Below are 19828 nucleotides of genomic sequence, written 5' to 3'. Positions count from 1 at the left end.
AAACCGGGCAGAAACGCAGTGCACACTAGTGCTTTTTGCCACAGTTGTTGATGCTTTCAGCAGTTATTTTCACTCATTGTACTTTAGCGTAGACTTTCGGTTTGCAAGGCACATGTAAAAAGCAAGAATGGGTTTCTGTAGTGTAGTGGTTATCACGTTCGCCTAACACGCGAAAGGTCCCCGGTTCGAAACCGGGCAGAAACAGTGCTTACCTTTAACTTTTTCACAGTCAGGCAAACTCAAAGTTCTTGTCATGCCATGCTCCTCTAGCAGCCGTGAGTGAAACCTGACAATACGAGGCACAGCTTAGTTGCGACACCTTCAATGTCATTTCTCTTTCTTTACTGTTTGTGAGTCGACCAGGAGATTCAAAAGACCCTTGCTTGAAGATTTTAGGTGACCTCCTTTTCTAGTCCTACACAGGCAAAGTGTCTCCCGAGCAAAGGATGGCAACTCTGAAGGGTTTCTGTAGTGTAGTGGTTATCACGTTCGCCTTACACGCGAAAGGTCCCCGTTTCAAAACCGGGCAGAAACACAGTGCACACACTAGTGCTTTTTGCCACAGTTGTTGATGCTTTCAGCAGTTGATTTCACTCATTGTACTTTAGCGTAGACTTTCGGTTTGCAAGGCACATGTAAAAAGCAAGAATGGGTTTCTGTAGTGTAGTGGTTATCACGTTCGCCTCACACGCGAAAGGTCCCCGTTTCGAAACCGGGCAGAAACAGTGCTTACCTTTAACTTTTTCACAGTCAGGCAAACTCAAAGCTCTTGTCATGCCATGCTCCTCTAGCAGCCGTGAGTGAAACATGACAATACGAGGCACAGCTTAGTTGCGACACCTTCAATGTAATTTCTCTTTCTTTACTGTTTGTGAGTCGACCAGGAGATTCAAAAGACCCTTGCTTGAAGATTTTAGGTGACCTCCTTTTCTAGTCCTACACAGGCAAAGTGTCTCCCGAGCAAAGGATGGCAACTCTGAAGGGTTTCTGTAGTGTAGTGGTTATCACGTTCGCCTTACACGCGAAAGGTCCCCGTTTCAAAACCGGGCAGAAACACAGTGCACACACTAGTGCTTTTTGCCACAGTTGTTGATGCTTTCAGCAGTTATTTTCACTCATTGTACTTTAGCGTAGACTTTCGGTTTGCAAGGCACATGTAAAAAGCAAGAATGGGTTTCTGTAGTGTAGTGGTTATCACGTTCGCCTTACACGCGAAAGGTCCCCGTTTCGAAACCGGGCAGAAACGCAGTGCACACTAGTGCTTTTTGCCACAGTTGTTGATGCTTTCAGCAGTTATTTTCACTCATTGTACTTTAGCGTAGACTTTCGGTTTGCAAGGCACATGTAAAAAGCAAGAATGGGTTTCTGTAGTGTAGTGGTTATCACGTTCGCCTAACACGCGAAAGGTCCCCGGTTCGAAACCGGGCAGAAACAGTGCTTACCTTTAACTTTTTCACAGTCAGGCAAACTCAAAGTTCTTGTCATGCCATGCTCCTCTAGCAGCCGTGAGTGAAACCTGACAATACGAGGCACAGCTTAGTTGCGACACCTTCAATGTCATTTCTCTTTCTTTACTGTTTGTGAGTCGACCAGGAGATTCAAAAGACCCTTGCTTGAAGATTTTAGGTGACCTCCTTTTCTAGTCCTACACAGGCAAAGTGTCTCCCGAGCAAAGGATGGCAACTCTGAAGGGTTTCTGTAGTGTAGTGGTTATCACGTTCGCCTTACACGCGAAAGGTCCCCGTTTCAAAACCGGGCAGAAACACAGTGCACACACTAGTGCTTTTTGCCACAGTTGTTGATGCTTTCAGCAGTTGATTTCACTCATTGTACTTTAGCGTAGACTTTCGGTTTGCAAGGCACATGTAAAAAGCAAGAATGGGTTTCTGTAGTGTAGTGGTTATCACGTTCGCCTCACACGCGAAAGGTCCCCGGTTCGAAACCGGGCAGAAACAGTGCTTACCTTTAACTTTTTCACAGTCAGGCAAACTCAAAGCTCTTGCCATGCCATGCTCCTCTAGCAGCCGTGAGTGAAATCTGACAATACGAGGCATAGCTTAGTTGCTACACCTTCAATGTCATTTCTCTTTCTTTACTGTTTGTGAGTCGACCAGGAGATTCAAAAGACCCTTGCTTGAAGATTTTAGGTGAGCTCCTTTTCTAGTCCTACACAGGCAAAGTGTCTCCCGAGCAAAGGATGGCAACTCTGAAGGGTTTCTGTAGTGTAGTGGTTATCACGTTCGCCTTACACGCGAAAGGTCCCCGTTTCGAAACCGGGCAGAAACACAGTGCACACACTAGTGCTTTTTGCCACAGTTGTTGATGCTTTCAGCAGTGATTTTCACCCATTGTACTTTAGCGTAAACTTTCGGCTTGCAAGGCACACAAAAAAAGCAAGAATGGGTTTCTGTAGTGTAGTGGTTATCACGTTCGCCTCACACGCGAAAGGTCCTCGGTTCGAAACCGGGCAGAAACAGTGCTTACCTTTAACTTTTTCACAGTCAGGCAAACTCAAAGCTCTTGCCATGCCATGCTCCTCTAGCAGCCGTGAGTGAAATCTGAAAATACGAGGCACAGCTTAGTTGCTACACCTTCAATGTCATTTCTCTTTCTTTACTGTTTGTGAGTCGACCAGGAGATTCAAAAGACCCTTGCTTGAAGATTTTAGGTGAGCTCCTTTTCTAGTCCTACACAGGCAAAGTGTCTCCCGAGCAAAGGATGGCAACTCTGAAGGGTTTCTGTAGTGTAGTGGTTATCACGTTCGCCTTACACGCGAAAGGTCCCCGTTTCAAAACCGGGCAGAAACGCAGTGCACACTAGTGCTTATTGCCACAGTTGTTGATGCTTTCAGCAGTTATTTTCACTCATTGTACTTTAGCGTAGACTTTCGGTTTGCAAGGCACATGTAAAAAGCAAGAATGGGTTTCTGTAGTGTAATGGTTATCACGTTCGCCTAACACGCGAAAGGTCCCAGTTTCGAAACCGGGCAGAAACGCAGTGCACGCTAGTGCTTTTTGCCACAGTTGTTGATGCTTTCAGCAGTTATTTTCACTCATTGTACTTTAGCGTAGACTTTCGGTTTGCAAGGCACATGTAAAAAGCAAGAATGGGTTTCTGTAGTGTAGTGGTTATCACGTTCGCCTAACACGCGAAAGGTCCCCGGTTCGAAACCGGGCAGAAACAGTGCTTACCTTTAACTTTTTCACAGTCAGGCAAACTCAAACCTCTTGTCATGCCATGCTCCTCTAGCAGCCGTGAGTGAAACCTGACAATACGAGGCACAGCTTAGTTGCGACACCTTCAATGTCATTTCTCTTTCTTTACTGTTTGTGAGTCGACCAGGAGATTCAAAAGACCCTTGCTTGAAGATTTTAGGTGAGCTCCTTTTCTAGTCCTACACAGGCAAAGTGTCTCCCGAGCAAAGGATGGCAACTCTGAAGGGTTTCTGTAGTGTAGTGGTTATCACGTTCGCCTTACACGCGAAAGGTCCCCGTTTCAAAACCGGGCAGAAACACAGTGCACACACTAGTGCTTTTTGCCACAGTTGTTGATGCTTTCAGCAGTTATTTTCACTCATTGTACTTTAGCGTAGACTTTCGGTTTGCAAGGCACATGTAAAAAGCAAGAATGGGTTTCTGTAGTGTAGTGGTTATCACGTTCGCCTAACACGCGAAAGGTCCCCGTTTCGAAACCGGGCAGAAACGCAGTGCACGCTAGTGCTTTTTGCCACAGTTGTTGATGCTTTCAGCAGTTATTTTCACTCATTGTACTTTAGCGTAGACTTTCGGTTTGCAAGGCACATGTAAAAAGCAAGAATGGGTTTCTGTAGTGTAGTGGTTATCACGTTCGCCTAACACGCGAAAGGTCCCCGGTTCGAAACCGGGCAGAAACAGTGCTTACCTTTAACTTTTTCACAGTCAGGCAAACTCAAAGCTCTTGTCATGCCATGCTCCTCTAGCAGCCGTGAGTGAAACCTGACAATACGAGGCACAGCTTAGTTGCGACACCTTCAATGTAATTTCTCTTTCTTTACTGTTTGTGAGTCGACCAGGAGATTCAAAAGACCCTTGCTTGAAGATTTTAGGTGACCTCCTTTTCTAGTCCTACACAGGCAAAGTGTCTCCCGAGCAAAGGATGGCAACTCTGAAGGGTTTCTGTAGTGTAGTGGTTATCACGTTCGCCTTACACGCGAAAGGTCCCCGTTTCAAAACCGGGCAGAAACACAGTGCACACACTAGTGCTTTTTGCCACAGTTGTTGATGCTTTCAGCAGTTATTTTCACTCATTGTACTTTAGCGTAGACTTTCGGTTTGCAAGGCACATGTAAAAAGCAAGAATGGGTTTCTGTAGTGTAGTGGTTATCACGTTCGCCTTACACGCGAAAGGTCCCCGTTTCGAAACCGGGCAGAAACGCAGTGCACACTAGTGCTTTTTGCCACAGTTGTTGATGCTTTCAGCAGTTATTTTCACTCATTGCACTTTAGCGTAGACTTTCGGTTTGCAAGGCACATGTAAAAAGCAAGAATGGGTTTCTGTAGTGTAGTGGTTATCACGTTCGCCTAACACGCGAAAGGTCCCCGGTTCGAAACCGGGCAGAAACAGTGCTTACCTTTAACTTTTTCACAGTCAGGCAAACTCAAAGCTCTTGTCATGCCATGCTCCTCTAGCAGCCGTGAGTGAAACCTGACAATACGAGGCACAGCTTAGTTGCGACACCTTCAATGTCATTTCTCTTTCTTTACTGTTTGTGAGTCGACCAGGAGATTCAAAAGACCCTTGCTTGAAGATTTTAGGTGAGCTCCTTTTCTAGTCCTACACAGGCAAAGTGTCTCCCGAGCAAAGGATGGCAACTCTGAAGGGTTTCTGTAGTGTAGTGGTTATCACGTTCGCCTTACACGCGAAAGGTCCCCGTTTCAAAACCGGGCAGAAACGCAGTGCACACTAGTGCTTTTTGCCACAGTTGTTGATGCTTTCAGCAGTTATTTTCACTCATTGTACTTTAGCGTAGACTTTCGGTTTGCAAGGCACATGTAAAAAGCAAGAATGGGTTTCTGTAGTGTAGTGGTTATCACGTTCGCCTAACACGCGAAAGGTCCCAGTTTCGAAACCGGGCAGAAACGCAGTGCACGCTAGTGCTTTTTGCCACAGTTGTTGATGCTTTCAGCAGTTATTTTCACTCATTGTACTTTAGCGTAGACTTTCGGTTTGCAAGGCACATGTAAAAAGCAAGAATGGGTTTCTGTAGTGTAGTGGTTATCACGTTCGCCTAACACGCGAAAGGTCCCCGGTTCGAAACCGGGCAGAAACAGTGCTTACCTTTAACTTTTTCACAGTCAGGCAAACTCAAACCTCTTGTCATGCCATGCTCCTCTAGCAGCCGTGAGTGAAACCTGACAATACGAGGCACAGCTTAGTTGCGACACCTTCAATGTCATTTCTCTTTCTTTACTGTTTGTGAGTCGACCAGGAGATTCAAAAGACCCTTGCTTGAAGATTTTAGGTGAGCTCCTTTTCTAGTCCTACACAGGCAAAGTGTCTCCCGAGCAAAGGATGGCAACTCTGAAGGGTTTCTGTAGTGTAGTGGTTATCACGTTCGCCTTACACGCGAAAGGTCCCCGTTTCAAAACCGGGCAGAAACACAGTGCACACACTAGTGCTTTTTGCCACAGTTGTTGATGCTTTCAGCAGTTATTTTCACTCATTGTACTTTAGCGTAGACTTTCGGTTTGCAAGGCACATGTAAAAAGCAAGAATGGGTTTCTGTAGTGTAGTGGTTATCACGTTCGCCTAACACGCGAAAGGTCCCCGTTTCGAAACCGGGCAGAAACGCAGTGCACGCTAGTGCTTTTTGCCACAGTTGTTGATGCTTTCAGCAGTTATTTTCACTCATTGTACTTTAGCGTAGACTTTCGGTTTGCAAGGCACATGTAAAAAGCAAGAATGGGTTTCTGTAGTGTAGTGGTTATCACGTTCGCCTAACACGCGAAAGGTCCCCGGTTCGAAACCGGGCAGAAACAGTGCTTACCTTTAACTTTTTCACAGTCAGGCAAACTCAAAGCTCTTGTCATGCCATGCTCCTCTAGCAGCCGTGAGTGAAACCTGACAATACGAGGCACAGCTTAGTTGCGACACCTTCAATGTAATTTCTCTTTCTTTACTGTTTGTGAGTCGACCAGGAGATTCAAAAGACCCTTGCTTGAAGATTTTAGGTGACCTCCTTTTCTAGTCCTACACAGGCAAAGTGTCTCCCGAGCAAAGGATGGCAACTCTGAAGGGTTTCTGTAGTGTAGTGGTTATCACGTTCGCCTTACACGCGAAAGGTCCCCGTTTCAAAACCGGGCAGAAACACAGTGCACACACTAGTGCTTTTTGCCACAGTTGTTGATGCTTTCAGCAGTTATTTTCACTCATTGTACTTTAGCGTAGACTTTCGGTTTGCAAGGCACATGTAAAAAGCAAGAATGGGTTTCTGTAGTGTAGTGGTTATCACGTTCGCCTTACACGCGAAAGGTCCCCGTTTCGAAACCGGGCAGAAACGCAGTGCACACTAGTGCTTTTTGCCACAGTTGTTGATGCTTTCAGCAGTTATTTTCACTCATTGCACTTTAGCGTAGACTTTCGGTTTGCAAGGCACATGTAAAAAGCAAGAATGGGTTTCTGTAGTGTAGTGGTTATCACGTTCGCCTAACACGCGAAAGGTCCCCGGTTCGAAACCGGGCAGAAACAGTGCTTACCTTTAACTTTTTCACAGTCAGGCAAACTCAAAGCTCTTGTCATGCCATGCTCCTCTAGCAGCCGTGAGTGAAACCTGACAATACGAGGCACAGCTTAGTTGCGACACCTTCAATGTCATTTCTCTTTCTTTACTGTTTGTGAGTCGACCAGGAGATTCAAAAGACCCTTGCTTGAAGATTTTAGGTGACCTCCTTTTCTAGTCCTACACAGGCAAAGTGTCTCCCGAGCAAAGGATGGCAACTCTGAAGGGTTTCTGTAGTGTAGTGGTTATCACGTTCGCCTTACACGCGAAAGGTCCCCGTTTCAAAACCGGGCAGAAACACAGTGCACACACTAGTGCTTTTTGCCACAGTTGTTGATGCTTTCAGCAGTTATTTTCACTCATTGTACTTTAGCGTAGACTTTCGGTTTGCAAGGCACATGTAAAAAGCAAGAATGGGTTTCTGTAGTGTAGTGGTTATCACGTTCGCCTTACACGCGAAAGGTCCCCGTTTCGAAACCGGGCAGAAACGCAGTGCACACTAGTGCTTTTTGCCACAGTTGTTGATGCTTTCAGCAGTTATTTTCACTCATTGCACTTTAGCGTAGACTTTCGGTTTGCAAGGCACATGTAAAAAGCAAGAATGGGTTTCTGTAGTGTAGTGGTTATCACGTTCGCCTAACACGCGAAAGGTCCCCGGTTCGAAACCGGGCAGAAACAGTGCTTACCTTTAACTTTTTCACAGTCAGGCAAACTCAAAGCTCTTGTCATGCCATGCTCCTCTAGCAGCCGTGAGTGAAACCTGACAATACGAGGCACAGCTTAGTTGCGACACCTTCAATGTCATTTCTCTTTCTTTACTGTTTGTGAGTCGACCAGGAGATTCAAAAGACCCTTGCTTGAAGATTTTAGGTGACCTCCTTTTCTAGTCCTACACAGGCAAAGTGTCTCCCGAGCAAAGGATGGCAACTCTGAAGGGTTTTTGTAGTGTAGTGGTTATCACGTTCGCCTTACACGCGAAAGGTCCCCGTTTCAAAACCGGGCAGAAACACAGTGCACACACTAGTGCTTTTTGCCACAGTTGTTGATGCTTTCAGCAGTTATTTTCACTCATTGTACTTTAGCGTAGACTTTCGGTTTGCAAGGCACATGTAAAAAGCAAGAATGGGTTTCTGTAGTGTAGTGGTTATCACGTTCGCCTAACACGCGAAAGGTCCCCGTTTCGAAACCGGGCAGAAACGCAGTGCACGCTAGTGCTTTTTGCCACAGTTGTTGATGCTTTCAGCAGTTATTTTCACTCATTGTACTTTAGCGTAGACTTTCGGTTTGCAAGGCACATGTAAAAAGCAAGAATGGGTTTCTGTAGTGTAGTGGTTATCACGTTCGCCTAACACGCGAAAGGTCCCCGGTTCGAAACCGGGCAGAAACAGTGCTTACCTTTAACTTTTTCACAGTCAGGCAAACTCAAAGCTCTTGCCATGCCATGCTCCTCTAGCAGCCGTGAGTGAAATCTGACAATACGAGGCACAGCTTAGTTGCTACACCTTCAATATAATTTCTCTTTCTTTACTGTTTGTGAGTAGGGTTGAGCGGACACCTAGATGTCCGTGTTCGACGGGTTCGGCCGAACTTTAAAAAAAAGTCCGGGTCCGTGTCCCGGACTTTTACCGAACTTTTCCCGGACACCGAACCCCATTGAAGTCAATGGGGACCCGAACTTTAAGGCACTAAAATGGCTCTAAAACACCAAAGGAAAGGGCTAGAGTGCTGCAAATGGCAGCAAAACGTAATTAAGAGCATGGCAAGTGCTCTGCAAACAAATGTGGATAGGGAAATAACTTAAAACAACAAAAAAAAACAGAAAAATAGAACAATGTTCTTCTTCATCTCTGAAGGACGAGGCCCATATGGAGTAGGAGGGAGGTTGAGGTGGTGGTGGATGTGGCGGTGACATAGGCGTGCGCACAGGGTGTGCTGGGTGTGCCTGGGCACACCCTAATCACCTAGGGCACATAGCATTGCCAGTGAGGAGATGGGAAAGATCTCCCTGGGACCTGCTCTGCTCTATTTCTCCTTGCCTACAGGTACATGGCCCCGATACATTACTCTCCCTGCTGGCAAACACATGCATGTGTATTTCAACTTTGGGGTGCACACCTTAATGCAATAGGCTGCGCACACCTATGGGCGGTGTAGGTGGAAGCGGCGGTGGAGGAGGACCAGGGCCGGATTAACAGCATCATGGGCTTGGTGCTGAGGATTTTGAAGGGCCTTAAGGGCCGTGCCTTGCCATGCACCCAGAGGAGGAAGGGTGCAGCCATGCGTGCCTAATTCAACATGGGATGCTGTCTCTGAAGCCCATAAACACATCCATGCATCGCCAACTGTCCCTCCTTGTCCGGCCTTCACGCTGTGTGGGGAGGTTCTGAGGGTGCTGCCTGGGGAAGCGAGCATAGAAGCCAGACTTCTGTGTTTACAAGTGACAGAAGAGCGGTAACAGTGAATATGGCCAACCCGGGGCCTATATAAAAGGTAGGGGCCTGGAGCTGCAGCTCCAATAGCCCCTACATTAATCTGGCCCTGAGGAGGAGGACGAGGTAGCCAACACTGCTTCTTTTCAAAAATTTTAAATGAGGGTACACCCCAAAAGAGTGAGAAAGAGCAAAAATGGAACAATGGGTGGGTAAGGTCGGTATCCATTGCTATTCTGCATAAGGTACGGAAAAGTCCCGTGGGATCCATGCCTGGTTCATTTTAATGAACGTGAGCTTGTCCACATTGTCTCTGGACAGGCGGCTGCGCTTGTCTGTTATAACGCCCCCAGCCGTGCTAAATACCCGTTCAGATAATACACTGGCTGCAGGGCACGCCAGCACCTCCAAGGCGTAAAGGGCAAGCTCAGGCCATGTGCCCAATTTGGAGACCCAGAAGTTGAAGGGGGCAGACCCGTCATTCACTACATGTAGGCGTGTGCACACATACTGCTCCACCATGTTGGTAAAATGCTGCCTCCTGCTAAGACGTTCCATCTGAGCTGCTGGTGCTGCTGTTTGTTGTGGCGTGCTGACAAAGCTTTTCCACATTTCGGCCATGCTAACCCTGCCTTCTGAGGTGCTGGCGGTGCCCTGGTTGCGTTGGCGACCTCCTCCTCCTCCTCCTCTGCCTTGTGCTTCCACTGTGGCCCCGCTGTCAGATGGGAATGCCAGCAGCATGGCGTCTACCAGCGTGCGCTTGTACTCGCGCATCTTGCGATCGCGCTCCAGTGAGTGAATTAAGGACGGTACGTTGTCCTTGTAACGGGGATCCAGCAGCGTGGCCACCCAGTAATCAGCACAAGTTAGAATGTGGGCAACTCGGCGGTCGTTGTGGAGACACTGCAGCATGTAATCGCTCATGTGTGCCAGGCTGCCCAGAGGCAACGAAAGGCTGTCCTCTGTGGGAGGTGTATCGTCCGTGTCCTCTGTATCCCCCCAGCCACGCACCAGTGATGGCCATGAGCTGGCCTGGGTGCCACCCTGCTGTGAACATGGTTCCATCTCCTCCTCCAGCTCCTCCTCCTCCTCATCCTCCTCATCCTCCAGAACTGTGCCCCTGCTGGACAATTGCGTCCCTGGCGTTTGCGTGTGCAGGAACCCACCCTCGGAGCCCCTTGCGAATGACTGCCCTGAAAGCCTTGGAAATGTTACCTCTTCATCCTCCTCCTCCTCCTCATCCTGTGCCACATCCTCTTCCATCATCGCCCGAATTGTTTTTTCAAGGAGGCATAGAAGTGGGATAGTTAAGCTGAGAACGGCGTCATTGCCACTGGCCATGTTGGTGGAGTACTCAAAACAGCGCAACAAGGCACACAGGTCTCGCATGGAGGCCCAGTTATTGGTGGTGAAGTGGTGCTGTTCCGCAGAGCGACTCACGCGTGCGTGCTGCAGCTGAAACTCCACTATGGCCTGCTGCTGCTCGCACAGTCTTTCCAGCATGTGCAAGGTGGAGTTCCACCTTGTGGGCACGTCACATATGAGGCGGTGAGCGGGAAGGCCGAAGTTACGCTGCAGCGCTGCCAGGCGAGCAGCAGCAGGGTGAGAACGCCGAAAGTGCGCACAAACAGCCCGCACTTTCTGCAGCAGCTCTGACATATCGGGGTAGTTTTTAAGGAACCTCTGCACCACCAAATTCAGCACATGCGCCAGGCAAGGGATGTGCGTCAAACCGGCTAGGCCCAGAGCTGCTATGAGATTTCGCCCGTTATCGCAAACCACCAGGCCGGGCTTGAGGCTCGCTGGCAGCAACCACTCATTTGTCTGCTGTTCCATGCTCCTCCACAACTCCTGCGCGGTGTGTGGTTTGTCCCCCAAACAGGCAAGTTGTAAAACTGCCTGCTGTCGTTTACCCCTGGCCGTGCTGAAGTTGGTGGTGAAGGTGTTACGCTGTCCGGATGAGGAGGCGGTAGAGGATGAGGAAGCGGAGTAGGAGGAGTTAGGAACAGGAGGCAAACTGAAGCGCCCTGCAATCCTCGGTGGTGGAAGGACATGCGCCAAATTGCTATCCGCCTCAGGCCCATCCGCCACTGCATTTACCCAGTGTGCCGTTAGGGAGATATAACGCCCCTGACCGTGCTTACTGGTCTACGTATCCGTAGTTAGGTGGACCTTGGCACAGATGGCGTTGCGCAGTGCACACCTGATATTTTCCCCCACTTGGTTGTGCAGGGAAGGGATGGCTTGCCTGGAAAAGTAGTGGCGGCTGGGCACGACGTACTGTGGGACAGCCACCGACATAAGGTTTTTAAAACTGTGCGTCTCCACCAGACGGAATGACAGCATTTCAAAGGCCAATAATTTTGAAATGCTGGCATTCAGGGCCAGGGATCGCGGGTGGGTAGGGGGGTACTTCCTCTTCCTCTCAAGTGTTTGGGAGATGGAAAGCTGAACGCTTCCACGGGACATTGTGGAGATGGTTGTTGGTGACCCAGGTGGTGGTGTTGCTGACAGATCGTCTGTTTGCGGGGTGGCAGGTGCCGGTATCACTACAGATGTGGCTGGAGCGGCCGAGACTGCAGCAGAAGAGGAAGCAGGATGAGCAAGAGACGTTTCTTGGTTTTGAAGGTGTGTACTCCACTGCAGCTCGTGCTTTGCACTTAGATGCCTGATCATGCAGGTTGTGCTCAGGTTGAGAAGGTTTATGCCTCGCTTCAAGCTCTGATTGCACAGGGTGCAAACCACTCGTGTCCTGTCATCAGCACATTTTCTAAAGAACTTCCACGCTAGAGAACTCCTTTGAGCTGACTTTGGTGCGCTCGTTCCCTTGCTGCGTTGGGCAGTAGCGGGCGTAGTGTCTAGGGCACGGCCGCTCCGCTTCTGCACCCTGCTCCCTCTTCTGCTGTGCTGGTGGCTCTGTGCGACCACCGCCTCTTCCTCCAAACTACTCAGGTCACCTGCATGACGTTCATTCCATGTGGGGTCGAGGACCTCATTGTCCTCCACATCATCTTCCACCCAGTCTTCACCCCTGCCCTCCTTGTCGGTCTCCACAATGCTGAACGCCGCAGCAGTTGGCACCTGCGTTTCGTCATCATCGGAGACGTGCTGCGATGATCCTTGCATGTACTCATCTTGAGAAATAAGTGGTTGGGCATCGCTGCACTCAATCTCTTCCACTTCTGGGGCAGGGCTAGGTGGATGGCCCTGGGAAACCCTGCTGACAGAGTCCTCAAAAAGAATAAGAGACTGCTGTATGGCTTGGGGCTCAGACTGCTGGCCTGATTTGCAAGGGGGTGAGGTGAAAGACGGTTGGACATTGGCTGCAGGTGCCAACTCTGACCTTTCTGCAGTAGACTGGGTGGGAGACAATGTGAAGGAACTGGAGGCACTGTCAGCAGCAAACCAATCTACTATCGCCTCAACTTGTTCTGGCCTCATCACTTCTAGGGGCGTTTGATGCCCTACCAAATACTGATGCAGGTTCTGTCGCCTACTCACACTTGAGGAAGGTGTTTCACTTGTGCGTGTAGCTGGCACAGATCGACCACGTCCTCTCCTTGCAACAGGAGCTCTACCAGCAGCACCACGACCCAGGCCACGGCCCTTATTTGACGGTCTCCTCATATTTCTGTAATTTAAGATCTTGCCCTAGAAAGGTTTTTATTGAATAGCGGAATAGGAAATATGATCCAAAAAAGTGTATGTATCTCGCACGTACAAAACCACACTAGGCCCCAATTACTATTGTTTCTACCCCTAAAAGGATGGATGAGGAGTAGGAGGAGTATGGAACAGACAGCACCCTCAAATCTTCAGAAGTATGAGATGAACCCCAAAAACTTGGAAAGGTGGATCTCACACGTACCGACACAGACTATCCCGCAATTCAATTGATCCTCAAAGGTTTTTATTGAATAGCGGAATAGGAAATATGATCAAAAAAAGTGTATGTATCTCGCACGTACACAACCACACTAGGCCCCAATTACTATTGTTTGTACCCCTAAAAGGATGGATGAGGAGTAGGAGGAGTATGGAACAGGCAGCACCCTCAAATCTTCAGAAGTATGAGATGAACCCCAAAAACTTGGAAAGGTGGATCTCACACGTACCTACACAGACTATCCCGCAATTCAATTGATCCTCAAAGGTTTTTATTGAATAGCGGAATAGGAAATATGATCAAAAAAAGAGTATGTATCTCGCACGTACACAACCACACTAGGCCCCAATTACTATTGTTTGTACCCCTAAAAGGATGGATGAGGAGTAGGAGGAGGAGTATGGAACAGGCAGCACCCTCAAATCTTCAGAAGTATGAGATGAACCCCAAAAACTTGGAAAGGTGGATCTCACACGTACCGACACAGACTATCCCGCAATTCAATTGATCCTCAAAGGTTTTTATTGAATAGCGGAATAGGAAATATGATCAAAAAAAGTGTATGTATCTCGCACGTACACAACCACACTAGGCCCCAATTACTATTGTTTGTACCCCTAAAAGGATGGTTGAGCAGTAGGAGCAGGAGTATGGAACAGGCAGCACCCTCAAATCTTCAGAAGTATGAGATGAACCCCAACAACTTGGAAAGGTGGATCTCACACGTACCGACACAGACTATCTCGCAATTGAATTGATCCCCAAAGGTTTTAATTGAATAGCGGAATAGAAAATATGATCAAAAAGAAAGTGTATGTATCTCGCACGTACACCACCACACTAGGCCCCAACTACTATTGTTTGTACCCCTAAAAGGATGGTTGAGCAGTAGGAGGAGGAGTATGGAACAGGCAGCACCCTCAAATCTTCAGTAGTATGAGATGAACCCCAAAAACTTGGAAAGGTGGATCTCTCTCACACGTACCAACACAGACTATCCCCCAATTTAACTGATCCCCAAAGGTTTTTGATTAAATAGCGGAATAGAAAATATGATCCAAAAAAAGTGTATGTATATCACACGTACACAACCACACTGGGCCCCAATTACTATTGTTTGTACCCCTAAAAGGCTAGATGAGGAGTAGGGGGAGTATGGAACAGGCAGCACCCTCAAACCTTCAGAAGTATGAGATGAACCCCAACAACTTGGAAAGGTGGATCTCTCTCACACGTACCAACACAGACTATCCCCCAATTTAACTGATCCCCAAAGGTTTTTGATTAAATAGCGGAATAGAAAATATGATCCAAAAAAAGTGTATGTATATCACACGTACACAACCACACTGGGCCCCAATTACTATTGTTTGTACCCCTAAAAGGCTAGATGAGGAGTAGGGGGAGTATGGAACAGGCAGCACCCTCAAACCTTCAGAAGTATGAGATGAACCCCAACAACTTGGAAAGGTGGATCTCTCTCACACGTACCAACACAGACTATCCCCCAATTTAACTGATCCCCAAAGGTTTTTGATTAAATAGCGGAATAGAAAATATGATCCAAAAAAAGTGTATGTATATCACACGTACACAACCACACTAGGCCCCAATTACTATTGTTTGTACCCCTAAAAGGCTAGGAGTAGGGGGAGTATGGAACAGGCAGCACCCTCAAACCTTCAGAAGTATGAGATGAACCCCAACAACTTGGAAAGGTGGATCTCTCTCACACGTACCAACACAGACTATCCCCCAATTTAACTGATCCCCAAAGGTTTTTGATTAAATAGCGGAATAGAAAATATGATCCAAAAAAAGTGTATGTATATCACACGTACACAACCACACTAGGCCCCAACAACTTGGAAAGGTGGATCTCTCTCACACGTACCAACACAGACTATCCCCCAATTTAACTGATCCCCAAAGGTTTTTGATTAAATAGCGGAATAGAAAATATGATCCAAAAAAAGTGTATGTATATCACACGTACACAACCACACTAGGCCCCAATTACTATTGTTTGTACCCCTAAAAGGCTAGGAGTAGGGGGAGTATGGAACAGGCAGCACCCTCAAACCTTCAGAAGTATGAGATGAACCCCAACAACTTGGAAAGGTGGATCTCTCTCACACGTACCAACACAGACTATCCCCCAATTTAACTGATCCCCAAAGGTTTTTGATTAAATAGCGGAATAGAAAATATGATCCAAAAAAAGTGTATGTATATCACACGTACACAACCACACTAGGCCCCAATTACTATTGTTTGTACCCCTAAAAGGCTAGGAGTAGGGGGAGTATGGAACAGGCAGCACCCTCAGACCTTCAGAAGTATGAGATGAACCCCAACAACTTGGAAAGGTGGATCTCTCTCACACGTACCAACACAGACTATCCCCCAATTTAACTGATCCCCAAAGGTTTTTGATTAAATAGCGGAATAGAAAATATGATCCAAAAAAAGTGTATGTATATCACACGTACACAACCACACTAGGCCCCAATTACTATTGTTTGTACCCCTAAAAGGCTAGGAGTAGGGGGAGTATGGAACAGGCAGCACCCTCAAACCTTCAGAAGTATGAGATGAACCCCAACAACTTGGAAAGGTGGATCTCTCTCACACGTACCAACACAGACTATCCCCCAATTTAACTGATCCCCAAAGGTTTTTGATTAAATAGCGGAATAGAAAATATGATCCAAAAAAAGTGTATGTATATCACACGTACACAACCACACTGGGCCCCAATTACTATTGTTTGTACCCCTAAAAGGCTAGATGAGGAGTAGGGGGAGTATGGAACAGGCAGCACCCTCAAACCTTCAGAAGTATGAGATGAACCCCAACAACTTGGAAAGGTGGATCTCTCTCACACGTACCAACATAGACTATCCCCCAATTTAACTGATCCCCAAAGGTTTTTGATTAAATAGCGGAAAAGAAAATATGATCCAAAAAAAGTGTATGTATATCACACGTACACAACCACACTAGGCCCCAATTACTATTGTTTGTACCCCTAAAAGGCTAGGAGTAGGGGGAGTATGGAACAGGCAGCACCCTCAAACCTTCAGAAGTATGAGATGAACCCCAACAACTTGGAAAGGTGGATCTCTCTCACACGTACCAACACAGACTATCCCCCAATTTAACTGATCCCCAAAGGTTTTTGATTAAATAGCGGAATAGAAAATATGATCCAAAAAAAGTGTATGTATATCACACGTACACAACCACACTAGGCCCCAATTACTATTGTTTGTACCCCTAAAAGGCTAGGAGTAGGGGGAGTATGGAACAGGCAGCACCCTCAAACCTTCAGAAGTATGAGATGAACCCCAACAACTTGGAAAGGTGGATCTCTCTCACACGTACCAACACAGACTATCCCCCAATTTAACTGATCCCCAAAGGTTTTTGATTAAATAGCGGAATAGAAAATATGATCCAAAAAAAGTGTATGTATATCACACGTACACAACCACACTAGGCCCCAATTACTATTGTTTGTACCCCTAAAAGGCTAGGAGTAGGGGGAGTATGGAACAGGCAGCACCCTCAAACCTTCAGAAGTATGAGATGAACCCCAACAACTTGGAAAGGTGGATCTCTCTCACACGTACCAACACAGACTATCCCCCAATTTAACTGATCCCCAAAGGTTTTTGATTAAATAGCGGAATAGAAAATATGATCCAAAAAAAGTGTATGTATATCACACGTACACAACCACACTGGGCCCCAATTACTATTGTTTGTACCCCTAAAAGGCTAGATGAGGAGTAGGGGGAGTATGGAACAGGCAGCACCCTCAAACCTTCAGAAGTATGAGATGAACCCCAACAACTTGGAAAGGTGGATCTCTCTCACACGTACCAACACAGACTATCCCCCAATTTAACTGATCCCCAAAGGTTTTTGATTAAATAGCGGAATAGAAAATATGATCCAAAAAAAGTGTATGTATATCACACGTACACAACCACACTAGGCCCCAATTACTATTGTTTGTACCCCTAAAAGGCTAGGAGTAGGGGGAGTATGGAACAGGCAGCACCCTCAAACCTTCAGAAGTATGAGATGAACCCCAACAACTTGGAAAGGTGGATCTCTCTCACACGTACCAACACAGACTATCCCCCAATTTAACTGATCCCCAAAGGTTTTTGATTAAATAGCGGAATAGAAAATATGATCCAAAAAAAGTGTATGTATATCACACGTACACAACCACACTAGGCCCCAATTACTATTGTTTGTACCCCTAAAAGGCTAGGAGTAGGGGGAGTATGGAACAGGCAGCACCCTCAAACCTTCAGAAGTATGAGATGAACCCCAACAACTTGGAAAGGTGGATCTCTCTCACACGTACCAACACAGACTATCCCCCAATTTAACTGATCCCCAAAGGTTTTTGATTAAATAGCGGAATAGAAAATATGATCCAAAAAAAGTGTATGTATATCACACGTACACAACCACACTAGGCCCCAATTACTATTGTTTGTACCCCTAAAAGGCTAGATGAGGAGTAGGGGGGGTATGGAACAGGCAGCACCCTCAAACCTTCAGAAGTATGAGATGAACCCCAACAACTTGGAAAGGTGGATCTCTCTCACACGTACCAACACAGACTATCCCCCAATTTAACTGATCCCCAAAGGTTTTTGATTAAATAGCGGAATAGAAAATATGATCCAAAAAAAGTGTATGTATATCACACGTACACAACCACACTGGGCCCCAATTACTATTGTTTGTACCCCTAAAAGGCTAGATGAGGAGTAGGGGGAGTATGGAACAGGCAGCACCCTCAAACCTTCAGAAGTATGAGATGAACCCCAACAACTTGGAAAGGTGGATCTCTCTCACACGTACCAACACAGACTATCCCCCAATTTAACTGATCCCCAAAGGTTTTTGATTAAATAGCGGAATAGAAAATATGATCCAAAAAAAGTGTATGTATATCACACGTACACAACCACACTAGGCCCCAATTACTATTGTTTGTACCCCTAAAAGGCTAGGAGTAGGGGGAGTATGGAACAGGCAGCACCCTCAAACCTTCAGAAGTATGAGATGAACCCCAACAACTTGGAAAGGTGGATCTCTCTCACACGTACCAACACAGACTATCCCCCAATTTAACTGATCCCCAAAGGTTTTTGATTAAATAGCGGAATAGAAAATATGATCCAAAAAAAGTGTATGTATATCACACGTACACAACCACACTAGGCCCCAATTACTATTGTTTGTACCCCTAAAAGGCTAGGAGTAGGGGGAGTATGGAACAGGCAGCACCCTCAGACCTTCAGAAGTATGAGATGAACCCCAACAACTTGGAAAGGTGGATCTCTCTCACACGTACCAACACAGACTATCCCCCAATTTAACTGATCCCCAAAGGTTTTTGATTAAATAGCGGAATAGAAAATATGATCCAAAAAAAGTGTATGTATATCACACGTACACAACCACACTAGGCCCCAATTACTATTGTTTGTACCCCTAAAAGGCTAGGAGTAGGGGGAGTATGGAACAGGCAGCACCCTCAAACCTTCAGAAGTATGAGATGAACCCCAACAACTTGGAAAGGTGGATCTCTCTCACACGTACCAACACAGACTATCCCCCAATTTAACTGATCCCCAAAGGTTTTTGATTAAATAGCGGAATAGAAAATATGATCCAAAAAAAGTGTATGTATATCACACGTACACAACCACACTGGGCCCCAATTACTATTGTTTGTACCCCTAAAAGGCTAGATGAGGAGTAGGGGGAGTATGGAACAGGCAGCACCCTCAAACCTTCAGAAGTATGAGATGAACCCCAACAACTTGGAAAGGTGGATCTCTCTCACACGTACCAACACAGACTATCCCCCAATTTAACTGATCCCCAAAGGTTTTTGATTAAATAGCGGAATAGAAAATATGATCCAAAAAAAGTGTATGTATATCACACGTACACAACCACACTAGGCCCCAATTACTATTGTTTGTACCCCTAAAAGGCTAGGAGTAGGGGGAGTATGGAACAGGCAGCACCCTCAAACCTTCAGAAGTATGAGATGAACCCCAACAACTTGGAAAGGTGGATCTCTCTCACACGTACCAACACAGACTATCCCCCAATTTAACTGATCCCCAAAGGTTTTTGATTAAATAGCGGAATAGAAAATATGATCCAAAAAAAGTGTATGTATATCACACGTACACAACCACACTAGGCCCCAATTACTATTGTTTGTACCCCTAAAAGGCTAGGAGTAGGGGGAGTATGGAACAGGCAGCACCCTCAAACCTTCAGAAGTATGAGATGAACCCCAACAACTTGGAAAGGTGGATCTCTCTCACACGTACCAACACAGACTATCCCCCAATTTAACTGATCCCCAAAGGTTTTTGATTAAATAGCGGAATAGAAAATATGATCCAAAAAAAGTGTATGTATATCACACGTACACAACCACACTAGGCCCCAATTACTATTGTTTGTACCCCTAAAAGGCTAGGAGTAGGGGGAGTATGGAACAGGCAGCACCCTCAAACCTTCAGAAGTATGAGATGAACCCCAACAACTTGGAAAGGTGGATCTCTCTCACACGTACCAACACAGACTATCCCCCAATTTAACTGATCCCCAAAGGTTTTTGATTAAATAGCGGAATAGAAAATATGATCCAAAAAAAGTGTATGTATATCACACGTACACAACCACACTGGGCCCCAATTA

The sequence above is a fragment of the Pelophylax lessonae genome (genome assembly GCF_965119305.1).
Source record: "Pelophylax lessonae genome assembly, chromosome: 4".
NCBI lineage: Eukaryota > Metazoa > Chordata > Amphibia > Anura > Ranidae > Pelophylax > Pelophylax lessonae.
Note: the sequence above shows the minus strand (reverse complement) of the source record.